Source organism: Malaya genurostris, chromosome 2 (genome assembly GCF_030247185.1).
Source record: "Malaya genurostris strain Urasoe2022 chromosome 2, Malgen_1.1, whole genome shotgun sequence".
Taxonomy (NCBI): Eukaryota; Metazoa; Arthropoda; class Insecta; order Diptera; family Culicidae; genus Malaya; species Malaya genurostris.
This window is the reverse complement of record NC_080571.1, coordinates 193,703,460-193,716,890: the sequence shown is the minus strand read 5'-3', so window position 1 is coordinate 193,716,890 and position 13,431 is coordinate 193,703,460. Positions and strand designations below refer to the sequence as shown.

At 36.2% G+C, this 13,431-nt stretch overlaps 1 protein-coding gene across 3 annotated transcripts in view; it reads right to left on the bottom strand.

The window, feature by feature from the left end:
- LOC131433014 (arylalkylamine N-acetyltransferase 1) overlaps positions 1-8,800 on the bottom strand; it is a 68,184-nt gene extending 59,384 nt beyond the window's left edge. For 2 of the 3 annotated variants that reach the window (XM_058599725.1, XM_058599727.1), the window contains exon 1: positions 7,830-8,800. The gene's annotated coding sequence lies outside the window, so the exon portion shown is untranslated. The remainder of the gene's footprint in view (positions 1-7,829) is intronic. The other variant, XM_058599728.1, reaches the window with a different exon arrangement.
- Positions 8,801-13,431: the final 4,631 nt, after the last annotated feature.

Sequence of the window (13,431 nt, the reverse complement as noted above, 5' to 3'; positions counted from 1 at the left end):
AAAATGTCAAAGTGTCTACTGCATTTCTCCAAGTATCATTGCAGTATTCTGGACATTGCAAACTCAATTATCACATGGCTACTATTCAACGTGCTGAGTATTATTCGTGTGATTTGTGTGAATGCGATTATGGTACTTCATACCATCTGATATGTAACTGTCCCGCATTGACGCAGCTACGTATCCGGGTTTTTGGTTCTTCATACATGGTTGAGTCTGTGTATGTGGAGCTAAAATTGAAGGATATTATCTCGTTTCTCACCCAATGTGGTAAGGAGCTATAGTCAGAAGGGTTCATCGTTCTTCCTGGAGTGAATGAATCCCTTCTGTATTCACCTTAAATAGGGTTTAGCAGATTGTTTGGCATCCTTTGGGGGGTACCGAATTTACTTCTGCTCGTACATACTGCGAGTCGTTCTGCATTCTTCCGAGAATGATGTCGCTTTTGTAAGATCTCTAAATCCTCTCGGGGGTTGGAGGTTTTATTAACAGCAGACTGTTCGGGACCTTCTGCTTCCACTAAATGTGATCCTCAGCAGATTGTTCAGCATCCCTTAGGGGTGCAGAATTTACTTCTGCTTTTATGTGTTTTTGTGTCGTCAATTTTTCCCATCCTCCTAGTCCAACCCTTACCATTTCCTTTCAATCCTTCCCTCTTATATATCGGGAAAATGATGCTAAAAAGAAATTGATGGCAAGGCACAAATCTCCAAATATCAAGGGGAACGTGCCATTTGAGCCAATTTGTTCTGATTCCTGATTCCTGATTCACCTTAATGCTCGTTCATACCAAACATTTTAGAAAACTTCAATTTTAAGATATATGTGTTTATCTCATACTACTGAAAATTTTATCATAAATTACTGAACATATTTCCAATGGTATGTAATAAAAATTACGTTGCTGCCTTAAATACAACAAGAGATATTCACGATTAAGTTCTGATCATTCTTGTACAAAGTTAATTTTGAAAAAATGTTTTATGGTATTGTAAGACGTATTCATGTCGAAATATTCGTATGAAGTGATATTTACTTTCAAAAATAGAATTAGGAATGAAAAGAAGTATGTACGAGGTCTGTTCAAAAAGTTCCCGGAATTTTTTAATTGCGCGCGTCTGGAGAGTCCGGTGGTCAAATTTTTTTTTATTGTGTTGGTACATATGTCCCTAATGTATGGTGAAATTTTCAGCTGTATTCATTGTTTACATTCTGTCTTGTGGCGGCTGGTGTAGACGTGTTTTTTTTTAGCTCGGCGATTTTTGTTAGTTTAAACAATGGAAGAATTGAAGAGTCAAAGAATTTGTATTAAATTTTGCGTGAAAAATGAAATAAAGTGTAACCAAGTGTGCGAAATGTTACGGAGAGCCTACGGTGAGTCTGCTATGAAAAAAACAAGTGTTTAAGAGTGGTATAAGCGTTTCCAAGATGGCCGCGAAGACGTTGAAGACGACGAACGCTCCGGTCGACCCAGCACGTCAATAATCGATTAAAATGTGGGAAAAGTGGACAAAATGATTATGGATGATCGCCGAATCACTATTAGAGAAGTTGCTGATGAAGTTGGCATATCAGTTGGCTCATGCCATCATATTTTTTTCAAATGTTTTGGGCATGAAACGAGTGGCAGCGAAATTCATTCCAAAACTGCTGAATTTTGATCAAAAAAACAAACGCATTACCATCGCTCAGGAGCTGTTAAACGACGTCAGCGACGATCCAAATTTACTTGAAAGGATCATAACTGGTGATGAAACATGGGTGTACGGTTATGATGTCGAAACGAAAGCACAATCGTCCACGTGGAAGCACCCAACGTCACCAAGACAAAAATCGCCGAGCTCAAAAAAGCACGTCTACACCAGCCGCTACAAGACAGAATGTAAACAATGAATACAGCTGAAAATTTCACCATACATTAGGGACATATGTACCAACACAATAAAAAAAAATTTTGACCACCGGACTCTCCAGACGCGCGCAATTAAAACATTCCGGGAACTTTTTGAACAGACCTCGTATTTACAGAATTTAATGAACACATCGTTCAAAAAGGCCCTAGACTAACCCAAAGATAACGTTTGTAATGTCAAACTTATTTCATTTTTCGAAACTTAAAACTTCATATGATAATCCGCATATGGATAAAACATTTATCTTTAATGGGAAAAATACCGTGCAAGTTCAGCAATGAAGTGAAAAGTGCTACCCGGGCTCCCCTGCATCAAAAACAATGATTTGTCAGTGGTATTCAGATTTTAAAGGTCGTACTGATACAAGTTATACAGAACGCTCAGGTAATTGAAAAATATAAAGCAAGTATTGAAAATCGTGATGAATGACCGCAAAATCAAAGTTTGTGAGATTACTGAGATGGTTAGCATTCGAACTGGAAGTGCTTTTACGATTTTACGCGAGAATCTAGGCAATAAAAAAGTCTTTTCCAAATGGTTGCCAAGTTCGTTCACAATCGAACAAAAGTAACAACGCATCGATTCAGAAAACAGTTTCACACTGTTTCGTCGTCATAAACCTGATTTCTTGCGTCGGTATGTAGTAGATAAAACACGGATCCACCATTTTACTCCGGAGTCGAATCGGCAGTCAGCTAAGTAGCGTAACTCCGGAAGCGGAAGCCGGATATGAGGCACGAGTATAGAACGCCGACTTTTCAACAGCGCAGAACATCCTTGCCAAGGAAGGATAGAAGCCGCAAAAAGACAGTAAACATCCGAGCCGGAGCATGAAGTTGAATTCTGCGGCCAAAAAGTGTGCACTTCGATCGATGACGAAACATATACGAACCATATGTATTATAACGACAATTTTTATGTGTTAATTTGTTTTATTAGACTTAAAATGTATAGTAATTTTTATCTGTTTTGTGTTTATTTTTTGAAAAATTGTGGTTGTAGAGCCTGGCTGAGAATAGCATGTAATTTGAACCTCATGTTTTAATTGTCTACTGTCATGCTTATTTACTTATGATAATAATGATGAAACAGCGTACATACAAAAAAAAACATACTACATCTCAGTTACAGTAGAAAAAGAGCATGCGTAATAAAATTGTAATGTTTCTGTCATTTACTTACTTACTTAAGGCTCCTGCGCACCCCGAGTGGTGCAAAGGGCCGACTTGAAAGATCTCCATCCTGGGCGATTGCCCGCCATCGCCTTATCCTGTTGCCAGGTTAGATTTCGGTCGACTTCTTTTATTTCTTTACAGAGGCTACGCCGCCATGAGCCTCTGGGTCTGCCTCTGCTGCGATGTCCTGCTGGGTTCCAGTCTAATGCTTGTCTGCAGATTTCGTTTCCGCTCCTACGTAAGGTGTGGCCGACCCAGCCCCACTTTCGTTCCCGAATTTCAGTTGCTATCGGCTTCTGGTGGCACCGGCGATGAAGCTCGGTGTTTGAGATCCAGTTATGGGGCCACCAGGCTCGAATTATGTTCCGCAGGCACCTATTGATGAACACCTGCAGCCGTTGAGTGTTCTCCACTGATACACACTATGTTTCACTAGCCAATTCGAGGTCGTTCAGGTGCTCCATAGTTATGGGATGCCATAGCAGCCCACGGCTTGGCTCACGGTCAATCGCACCTACCAGGATCTCGTCGATTACGATGAGGAACAGTAGCGGTGATAGAATACATCCTTGACTCACGACAGCTTCGACCCGGATGTGTTCAGACAAGACCCCGTTGTGCATGAGAAGGCCTCGTACAGCGCTTCGATGAGGGCGATGATTTTCTCAGGAACTCCCTTGCGTCTCAGGGCGTCCCACATATTTTCGTGATGGAGACGGTCGAAAGCTTTTTCGTAGTCAATGAAAACCAAATAAAGGGACTCTTGGAATTCATTGACTTGCTCCAGGATGATACGGAACGTGACGATATGGTCCGCACAGGATCTTCAGGCACGGAATCCAGCCTGCCGTCGTCGGATAGTCGCATCTATCTTCTCCTGAATCCGGGATAGGATCACTTTGCATAGAACTTTTAGAACGGTACACAGCAACATTTGTTTTGTTCAAGAAACTTACCAACTGTAAATTCAGTCAGACTTTCTCTGGCATCAAAGTTTCCATTACATAGACCCACTATATTTTCTTCATAGAAGTAACTAGGATAATCGCACCCCCAATCATGTCAGCTAAATCATTCAACTCATATCGTATATTTATTAGTTAAAGTGCTCTCTCTCTTTTCAATGCAATACATAATTGGTACATTTGATTCTATTTTTCGCAACGATATATTAAGAGTATTGCACATTTTTCATACTAATTTAAAAACAAAAAAGAGGTTGCTCGACTATTGGAGCAATTACCATACATACACTTCACAAAATGCTTTCGTTGCTATATGGAAGAAAAGTTTTTTCCTCTGTTGCATGTATTTTGCTTCGACAAAGTTTCTAGAAACGTTAGGGATTGATTCTATCAAGCTTAACGTAAAAGAGGTGAGTTTGTGCGGGATGCCGTATGCTGATTGAATCAGTTTTGAAAATGAATCCAGACGGAATTGAGTAATGGGATTGATGCTGATTTTCTATCCAACGTCTTTTTTCATGTAGAGCTTAGAGTTTCTATAATTTCATTACTCTAAAACATATTTCATTCAGAATATCCTTAGTTGTCACAAGTTGTATGAGGAAAACATTTTATCTCTTATGTTTAACCCTAAATAATCCAATTAGCGTAGCTGAACCAAACCACAAGCTAACTATCTCACCGTAGAGAGAGAGTGAAACGGGAGCCAGCGTTATATTTTTAGTAAATACCACTCGACACTTCAATCAAACCTCATGTATCTACATGTCCTCCTAGCTGTTCTCATTTTGCCATGAAAGAGCATCGCAACGATGATGAATCTATACCGAACGAGATGACGGTGTCGACGTATGATACGATGTTTACTTTCCGGCAAGTGTTGTACTTGTTGGCGGAAATTGTTTGTTTACCGAGATCCCATAATAACCAAACATTTCACTCGTTCTATTGCCCATATTCCGTGGATAATGTGAATAGTAGTAGGTAATTAAAATATCTGAAATTGGAAAACATGCTGATAGGGCAACCGGAATAACTAAGTGGGATTTAATGAAGTACTTTTGTGACTACTATTATACCTCGGAAAGAGAGGTGTTTTATTTCTTTACATTTTCATCTAAAAAGATTTAACAATCGTCTTTTCACCGAATATTACAGTGTTATAATGAGCTCAGTCTCCGTTACAAAAAAAAATAACCAAAAAAAACTTCACTGTGTTGAAAATTTGATCATAAATTGCTAGATTATATATATATATATATATATATATATATATATATATATATATATATATATATATATATATATATATATATATATATATATATATAAAATATATATATAAGTTCTACCCATTCTTTCACAGAGCGAATTTTGATAAAGCGACCCCAAAAAAGAAAAGACGTATTTACGTTAAAAAAAACTAAAACTTAGTCGGTTATTCAAAACAAATATTGGAAGCATGGATCACGCCATCCGTAACAAACAAGTAAACCATGCTTCATCCGCAACGGCAGTCAATAAAAAAAACTTTGAATGCAAGAACAGGATAAAACCCATAAAGAACTAATCTTCATAAAAAAGTTACAGTAGGGCGGGCTAGAAACTTGTCAAACTCGTGTGTTAATTTAATGGAAGCAGTTCAGTTATGTATGTTTTCCATGATAGGCGGTCCAATGCATAAGGCATTGGTCTTACAAACAAGCTGTCATATGTTCGAACCCCAACCTGGAAGGATTCGTAGTGTCAGTAGAATCGCAGCCCCAGCCATGCAATGGTTCTGTACACTCTGAATCGGCTGCGAAGTCTGTTGAAACAGAAGGTCAAATTCCACTACAGGAATGTAATACCAAGGCTTTGCTTTGTATGCTTTAAACATCTGAATTTTCAAGTCCGCAATGAAATTCGGACATACAAGGCAATATAAGAATTCGGTCTAATTTGTGCTGGCGGTAACATGCCGAAGAAATTTTCAACTGCAGTAATTTACTGTATTTATATATTAATAAACAATTACATTTGAAATTTATTGAATTTTAAATCTATTTATTTCGTAAAGTTTTGATGATGAACTATCAAGTTGGTTGGTTGATGAAGATTTCCTTCCGAGCGTTTGAAATTTGTGAAATAAATTTTAAAGCGTTTTCATTTTCATTGAAGATGTAAATGTTTAACACTCTTCGACGCTTATCATGTATTTTGGAAAAAATGAACAAGGTCAGAGAAAGGAAACCCCAACTAGTACTGAGTACTGGTCTAACGTAACAGTTTCGCTTGTAAAGAGGATATCTGGCGTAAATAGTTTGTGAATCTCCATTTTTTAAAGAAAAGACATACATGTAGCTACAAGTGTTCAACATAGACTGGCAATTCATGCTGGAAATAAAAAATAAAGTTGTTATTGAGAATGTAGTTTTATTTCAGTCCCGTTCTACAATTGACAGTATATTGAACGAATATAATGTTTAACAGACAAAAAAGATATGAAATATTTGTGAATAACACATATGTAAATTCACAAAGAATGGACAGCGACACGCGCTTAGTTTCTCACAGTTTAAAAAAATAATTGGAAAGTAATCCTTTAAAAAACACAAAACAAAAAAAAAACAGACATATATGATTGCTGATTTCATTCCTCACGATTTTCAAAACGATAAGCACTTTCAGGGGATTTTCGTACTTCGTTTTCGTTTTTGGTAGGAAAATTTCTAATAGCTTTATTTACAAAAACTACCAATTGATTTCCGTTGAGTTGTGTAAATAACGAACAGTTTTGCTACATCCTAACACAAATAAGTCAATATTGCTTATTGAAAATTTAGACACACTAATCCTTAATTGTTGCAGTTATACAGACAAATTAAATTTTATATATAAATGTTTTCGATCCGCTTCAACGAGCATTTAGTATTGGGGAGTATTATGGCATATTACCCAGAGGAAATTAACAGAATACGATTTTGATTTTCAAATTTTTAGTTAGTTTTTTCGTTCATGTAGAATCAGATAAGCATTCCAAAATCTATGTAAGCTATGGAGCGATACCAAAATTGATTCTAAAACAATTAATACAGAAAAAGAAGAACATTGTAGATATTTAGTAATTTTTCACATGCAAAAATCAATTATATAAAGATGTAAAAAACATGGTATCTTAGTATATGACGGCGGAAATTTCTTTACAACAGTTGGAGCCATTTTAAGACTATATTTGAAATATCTACTATTTATATTTGATTTTCAGGAAGTAGCAGAAAAAAAGTAACAAAACAAAAATGAGTTTGCAAGAAAAATTTCCAACTTCGTAAAAACTTTGCTGATCCGAGAGTCGTTTAGCCACAATATTAAAACGTCTACGTTCAAAACAATCGAATCTTATCTGTTAATGTAACCTCTCTTCAGAACTGCAACAATGCATAAGAAACGACTAAAGTGATTTTATGCAAATTTCAAACTTCTGTCAGTGATAGTTTAATGGGAAAATCATAATGAATCATTAATAAACCTTGCAGAGTTGCGATGCTGAGCAATCTTTTACTATCAGCAAACGAGCACCATTAATCACTACAAAATTCTCAGCACCATAAATGTGGTTAGAAATAATGTTTGTCATACACTTGAAGACGTCGTGTAACCACAAAACAGCAAATAGAAAAGTGTGGTCGCTAGCAAAAGAATTCAACATATGCACGTATATAAAGTGTGTGACTACTATAAAGCTTTTCCACTTCAGAGCCCCAAATAAATAGAAACAGATGCTTCGAAATACCTACCGTTTCTGTTTCCACCGTCGTTCACTGATCTACTGATGACTGCGTTGTCCTACACGCCAATCGCGTAAAACACCAGGCGTCACCACTTGAAACGAGACAATCACAACAAATCTTCACCGAGCACAGCTAATTGGATTCTGAATATTTTAAGCTCAAGTCACTCTATTTTCACACGCTTGTTAGCAAAACATATCATATTTGTTATGAGGTGCAAATAATACTTTTCCTCACTCACTATCCTCAGAAAAATAAAATAATTTCGCGAAACGCAACAAACATCCCTTGACCAAAACTACGACACATCAGCTCTGAGCTACGTTCACTTTGGAAGACTGACGACGATTCACTGGCATTTCATTTCTCGAGCCGGGAAAGCGAGCTAGATTCTTTCGTTAGTAGCGAAAATAAAATGCGCGAGGAAATTGTGCTATCTTCCTTATCACTTATCGTTTGTATACTGTTTGCACCGCTCACACCTGTGTCACGTTCAAGACGAAAATCTCATCTAATTTAATTCCTTACCACAACTGGCGAAACTCGTAAATATAACAACTTGGTTACCACAGCAAATACGCTGACAAAACACCCGTCATGTTTTGGGGGAAGAAACGAGCCCCCTTTTCACAGATGATTTTCTTTTTCCTATTCTCACCTACATACAAGGAAAACATGGAAACACACCAACTGGAAAAAGAACGAATCAAACACGATAGTAGCACGCGACTGAGCACTACATGAAACTCTGTAGCGTAAAAAATTCGTCACTTTTGCCGTTCGTCTACCGAGTCAAGTGTGCTGTGCTCAGGATGAGTTCGCTGAAAAAAGAAAATCACGTTGGTTTTTCGCAAATCGCGCGCGCTTTCGTTTACTGTCGTTGATTTGTATTCTGAGGTTTTTACCAAATTTGCATGGTTACCGCAGTGGTAGCAACGTGACAGAATGGAACAGAAAGGGAAATGTCGTCTTCTCATGCCGGCCGTAGAAAGCAAACTATCAATGTAGGCCAAAAATAATGCTGAGGGATCCCTCCGTATGGCAGAACTCAACTCAGGGCACCCTCCCATTCGAACATCACCTTTCTGGTCAGTCAGTGTTTCTGGTAATCCAACCCACTTGCATGAATGCCTCACAGCTTTTAATCGCAATCACCGCTGGCTAGTTTCGCTTCCCATCCCGTGTGCTAGGCAATCCAATATGCATGTTGTTAATCTTATTACAACGACAAGTTTGAGTCCACTAACATATTTTCCCAGATTTTGGCTCCTTCAATGAGTTTTGTCAAAACAAGTTTAATGTTCAATGGCATGAAAAATATAAAAGTCGGAATTTGAACAAACTTTGTTTACTGTTTGGTATCAAATAGATTTCAGGCTTCAGTGAAGTGGTGCAATGATAATGTGACGTTGGATTATTTTTCATTTCAGTAGAATTGCTGGTATTCCACACCAAATGCTGATAACGTCGCACAGTGGAATGAATGTGATCGATTGGTTTAAATTTCAAACGAAAATGTACTTACAAGATTATGTAAAAATGTATTTACATTATTTATTCTACTATGCAGTATCCTTTTAACTATATTCGTCGGTCCTCAAGATTTGCACTCCAATTTTTTCTCCATTTTGTTTTGTCTATATGCAGTGATCTAGGATTAAGACTTATACTATCCCAAAGTTATGGTCGTTGATAACGCTAATTATGTAACGTATTTGATTCATTTTACTTATTTCAACAACACATGTAAATTTGACTACTCTTCTTTTGATTGATCCAAAAAATTGAAACTTGATACATAATATATCAAAGTTAGAATTTTACTAATCAATGCCAACAAGAAATAATATTTAAAAAAAATTGTGTTATTCGACTCATGAGCATTAGTTACAACAATTAGACTTGTTTAGTCACCATTGAATTCAACTACTTATATCACTGTAATGTGAATTGAAATAGTTTTGTGCCCAATTTTGAAGATTTTTTTTATCGTCAGCTTCTGTAATGATTTGAACTTTAAAAACTCATAACCCTGTAATTCCAAAATTGGAGGTCGAAAGCGGATCAAATTCATCAATTTTGTATGGGATCATAAATTCATGATAATTTGAATTTTTGTTTATTAAATTCGTTTTGGCCATCTTTTAGCTTCTCTATTCACGATACTTTTGGAAATCCGTGTAGCCGAAGTCAGTTAAATTTGGATTGTTAACCATTTCATTAGAACCCAAAACAAATACCCGAAACCCGACCATCTCTAGTATGTATGTGTGAAACCACCATCCATTCAAGTCATTACCAGTAAATGTAGGTAGACTTTAAGTAGATCGACATTTTTCTATCAGATAGCTTTCAAATTACTACTCTAACAGAAAGTTAACATGGGCTGTGCGGACCGGTGAGCATTCAACAAGAGTTGAGTTTCGTCTTTCAACTGTAACATCTCTGCATATAATAAAGAATTTCACTATACCAGCTTGAACCCGACTGATGGTTTTTAATAAACTTTTTCATACAGTCATTCGTTTATAACACGTGGATCAATAAGTCCAGGGACTAACTGAGAAAAACATAGTCTCCAAAAAAGATCAACATAGTCTCCCTCAAGAACAATAAAATCTGTCCAGCGTTTCCCTAGTATTTCAATAAATTTTTAGTGTAATGAGTTATCTTTTGCCACTCGTTTCTGCGATGACTGCCTTGTTGAAGTAAAATCTCCTCACTTGAATCATTTTTTCAGGCTTTCAAATGGGTAGTAATCGCCGCGGACCATATCCGGTGAATATGATGGATTTGACAGCAATTCGAAGCCCGATTTATGCAAATCGACCCCAAGCCCTATAAGAGGGAGGTTGAGTTCTCCAGAGGCCCGTCAAACCATTCCCAATCATTAGAACGGGAATGGTTTTGTGCTTTATTTTTACATGACAGTAATGTACACAGTATTGAATTATTATATCCTAGACGCGTATTAGTTATTTTTAATTAGAATACAACGTAATTCTAGTTCTGTTCCATTGTGATTGCACTTAGCTAGGACTCCGACTTTTTAGGGTTGAAATCGTGCCATTTTGTGGAAGATACGCGGTTTTAAATTTGCACCGTTATTGAAAAAGGTATAGGGGACAGTCGGATGTCTTGGGTCATTTTGCACTTGACATGTTTTCATAACTGTAAATGAAAGGTTTAGAAAAATTCTGCACGCTGCCATTTTAGTTTACCTCCTCACCTTCATTGAGATTTCTTTTTACTCTATACCTAAACATTTAACTTGAATTTGGCCCAGGGCACCCTCCATGGCAGGTTTAAATGATAAAACCTTGAATAATTCTATTCCTTGTAAGAAAAATAACAATCAAAATAATATTTCTTTGAAGTGAAGTTGGTTGGAAATCCGAACTTGATGCAATGTAAATATTTAATTTTTTGATGGTCGATTCTAAGAGCTGGTAAGGGAGACATCTACCAATGGTGGCGATTGATCTTGTTGGTGAAAGTTATACAAGACGCAAAAATTGAGCAATTAATTGGAAGTGTGTAATAAGAGTTCAACGGCAACGTCTATAAGAGTTACGATTTCAGCACGGCTTTACGCAACTATTTTCCTGAACCGAGACAGGCAAACTTTTATAGTAAGATACAAATGTTTTACAATCATTAACATCATTGTGACAACCAAGATCAGCTGCGGTGAAAAGTAATCTCCTCGGGATTGAAAATAAATTGCAATAATTATTATTGTTATTGTTATTTATTTATTATAATACTATTGTCACTAAGAATGCTTTCAAGTCGGGATTCGAACGTACAATTGGCTATTCATTAAACCTAATAAGCCCTATTCTTTAAACAGTCAATCCTTCCATTCATTTTTCAGAGTTGAATACGAAACTTATAATGTGTTTACATCCTGGAGGAATATCAGCTTGACCAAATTGTTACTTAAAGCATGGCTGGATATAAATATTCAATATATTTACACTTCGTTTAAATTTCATCTATGTGATCATCGAAAATAAGATTTTTATCATGATTCTTGTTAAATTTATGTAAGATTCTTTGGGTGCATGCGGAAAAATAATTACTTGTGTTTTCACCGCATTTGTTGCAATTCTTCATTTTGTCAGATAATCACTGAAAATATTACAGTTTCTCTGAAAGTAGATCTATGCTTAATTTGAGCGATAAGATTTAATAGTATTATACAGAATTGGAGCTACCCCCGAACCTTGAGAGGGTTTTCTATAAGTAATGAGAATAAAAATTGCTATTCGTACGAATAGCAATTTTTATTCTTATTATTTTTATCACTACGAACAGTTAAATAATATTCAATCACTTTGAACCTAAAATCGATTGAAAACTGGAAATCGGAAAATTTTGCTATGGAACTATCGAGTGACTTTTCTAAACCAGAGCGTTTAATTGCTTTTATCGTGTTAGTTATTCTAACAAGTTGATTTTTTTTGTGAAAATCGACTTTGGGATGAAATTTTGGGATAACACCAGTTCTCGACGTTTCATGCATGTCTAAGACAAAACAAGAAAACCGTGTAACTTCGGAAATCCGAGTAAAAAAATATTTAACACACTTTACCTTATAACGCCGGAACCGAAAGTCAGATCCGAGTAAAATTCAGGAATTCTGTATGGGACCATGAGACCTTTCATTTGAATCTAAGTTTGTGGAAATCGGTCAAACCATCTCCGAGAAAACCTAGTGAGATTATTTGACACATACACACACACATATACATACACACACAGACATTGCTCAGTTCAATGAACTGAGTCGAATGGTATATGACACTAGTCGGTTTTTCAAGTGATTCCATAACCTTTCAATATGAGAAAGGCAAAAACCGCGTAACTTCGGAAATCTGCGTAAAAAAACGCGTAAAAAGAAACCGCTTAAAAAACAAATGGTGAAGCAGTTTTCAGATGACGATGAACACGGACCTTCAAAACCTGCTTTCGAGAAAAACGCGTTTGAATATGTCGAAAATCGAAGGAAACAATTCATTTTGCCTGAGAGCGCGTAGAGTTTCGAAAAATCATATTGTTTCTTTGTATTTTGTCATAATAAAATATTTCAAGAATGTTTTGTTAAATTTTAAAGTAAATCGAAGCCGAACTCTTGGGCCTGTGCATCGAGTTCTTGCCTCTTCGCAGTATGAGATTAGATACAGACAGACAAAATCTCCTTAAATTTTTTTACTGTAAGAAAATACAAAGGAAAAATGTATGATTTTTCAAAAGTTTTAAACCTCAGCCGACCCTTAATTCTACCACTTATTTTTGAACACTATTTCTGAGCAATCGATAGTTTAACAAATTCATCGTTGTAACTCGGATTTAATCAAAAACGGCACAGTTCAACAGAAACTTAAGTTTTTTTTTAATTTTATGTTTTAATATCTCGAAAAAATCTAAGCCTGCGCAAAATTTTATTATAAGCAAATATACTGCTTTCAATCTGTTGGCCTTTTATACATCAAAAACTCAATGTTTTTTAAATACTTGTATATAGTTTAAACTATAACTATAATCGCTATAATAGATTTAGGAAAACATTACCACCAAGTATTGGTTTTAATAACAAATATAG